Source organism: Hetaerina americana, unplaced genomic scaffold (genome assembly GCF_022747635.1).
Source record: "Hetaerina americana unplaced genomic scaffold, ioHetAmer1.1.p SCAF_104, whole genome shotgun sequence".
Taxonomy (NCBI): domain Eukaryota; kingdom Metazoa; phylum Arthropoda; class Insecta; order Odonata; family Calopterygidae; genus Hetaerina; species Hetaerina americana.
Window position 1 is genome coordinate 553,971 of NW_027286115.1, and position 2,500 is coordinate 556,470.

The 2,500-nt window shown below is 40.2% G+C and overlaps 1 non-coding gene across 1 annotated transcript; it reads left to right on the top strand.

Moving 5' to 3' along the window:
- Positions 1-877: 877 nt before the first annotated feature.
- Positions 878-1,039, top strand: LOC139700539 (U1 spliceosomal RNA). The gene has a single exon (XR_011703733.1). It is a non-coding gene; the product is annotated as a U1 spliceosomal RNA (small nuclear RNA).
- Positions 1,040-2,500: the final 1,461 nt, after the last annotated feature.

Here is a 2,500-nt window from a genome sequence, read left to right on the forward strand (position 1 = left end):
AGGGTGGAGAGAAACCCGGCGTTGGCGTTAACCTACTCTTTACGTTCGCGCCGTCCCTTAATAACTCGTCCACTAGTAATGTTATGCTCTGCTGTTTACTGATGTGGTTTCCGCGTAAAGTTGGCTTGAATCAAAGTTCTTCGCTTCCATCAGCAGTCTCGAGGTTTTCCTTCCGAAGTTGCTCATGTCCACCAACGGCAGTGCATGTTACAGGTGGGCCGAATGCATTAATGTACTGACTCAAGTCAAATGAATTGCCTCACTGAGATGAATCGTTCATTTGGGTGATTCATTTGTGGCACATAGGATATTTAATTTTTAAGATGTGCATCTTCTCTACATGAGTGAGCAGCAATCCAGTTAGTGTCGCCTAAGTAATGATTCCTTTTTGACGGGAAGGAAAAAATGAATTAGTTTTCCTCTTCAACATGCATTTTCAATCAGTTCGTGTTCTTCTTCGGCATTAAATTTAAAAGAAATGTAATTGGCATTTTGAGGAATCTTAATTAAAAAATCTGAAGTAATTGTATTTGAACTGTTGTTATGTTCCCGTTCATAATTTAAATAAATATGTCCGAAAAGAAAGCTTCGGATTGCGCGTCGGCCGGCGTAAACTCTTGGATTGAGTGCGAAAGTTGTGAATTTCCCTGCATATCTGACCGTCCGTAGGAACGCCTGCCCGCTTTTGGACAGGAAAACCAATATTACGATTAAGTCTTGATGACGGTTTATCGTCGATATTTGAAAAAAGGCAATTAAGATGAATGCATTTATCTTTTGATCGGGCATATTGGAAACACCTTAGCTCGTAATACAGCGGTCGAAATGGGCAAGAGTGCGAAAAACATAGCGGTTGTTTGGAAATGCAAGTTTAATCATACTTACCTGGCGTAGGGGCTACCGTGATCCTTAAGGCGGTTCCCCCAGGACGAGGCTTGCCCATTGCACTCCGGGTAGGCTGACCCCTGCGATTGCCCCAAATGTGGGTAACTCGGGCGCGTAATTTTTGGTAGTAGGGACTGCGTTCGCGCCGTCCCTTCATGAACTCTTCCACTGGTAATCGATGCATATTCTTGATACTCAAAAGATGACACTTGTATTCACATCTGGCGAATCTTGAATATGAGTATGCTATTTCTTAATTCTTTTCTGCTCTTGTCCCCAATTGTTTCAATTGATTCGTTTTTCTGTTTCTCTAGACTAGGATCCGAATGCACTTCACGAATTGCCACCTTAAATTGTCGAGGTGTACTCATATTTTGAAGATATTCATACGATTGAGCTCCTGCCCTGATGCAATGGTTTTTCAAAGAGCGGGACGACAGGAAATTGTAATTGGAACATTTGAGGTTGAAAATCACGATACTACTATTTTCATGGTTACTCCGTTGTAAACCATATTCAACATACCTTATCCTGTAAACAGCGAGTAGGAAGGTACTCCGTTTCTGAAAGGGATGCCATTAAAAGTAACCTTATTTAAAAAATAATAGATGAACCTTTATTACTTTTGGAGCTCATAATTGAGAACAAAATATGACTAATGTATTTGAGTCTCTAATTAACTCTTCCACTGGCAATCGATGTACTCTCGCCGTCATTTGTATGCCGGAAGGTTGGTATAGGGAAATATTTTCGTTGTAGAATCTATCGCGAGTGAAATGCTATTATCTTAATTTGTTCCCCTTTTTTTATTTTATTCCTGGAAATGTCATCATGTCTTCTGAGGTTTACACAATTTATACGTTTTTCGGTGCACTTAAGCTGGCAAGTGGTAGGCTTCTTTAGTTGTTCTTATGTGCTCTCGTATATGCTTCCATCGATTAAGCAACTTCTTCAGTTTGTGATTTGAAATGCCTTCACACAGTTTGAAAGTGTCAACGTTCATCGCTTCCACCAGCAGCCTCGAAGATTTTCTTCCAAGGTTGCTCATTTCTGCCAACGGCAGTGCATGTTATAGGTGGGCATAATATTTAATTTACTGAATCAAGTCGATTGCATTCCTTCACAGAGATGACTCGATCACTTGGGTGATTAATTTGAGGCACATTGGGTGTTTAATTTTTAAAATGTGCACATTCTCGAATTAGGTATTTTCGTAATAAAGTCCGTCCTCCGATCTCCACCGCTCCTCTCAGGACTGTTGAAAATAATATTTTTCCATGCCTGGTTTACTGAATAAGTAAAATTGGAATCTATATTAATAACCATTATTTTGTAATTTACGTGTAATCAGGAGATATTAATGATAGAAAGATATTATAAATTAATGCCCAATTGAAACGTGGTCAACAGAGCAATGCTTCCAGGTCAATTTTCTTTTCTAATATTGTATAGGTTCTCGAAAAGTTCCTGAATAGTTCTGTGTACGAGTCCCCGGAACCGTTCTGGTGTTCAGTACACGTCTCGAGCCGCCACGTGTTTAGCGGGTTGGGTATTCGAGCACTACAGGGCTATTTCAGATTATAGTGCAGGTCGATTAGTGGGTCTCTGAAGGCTT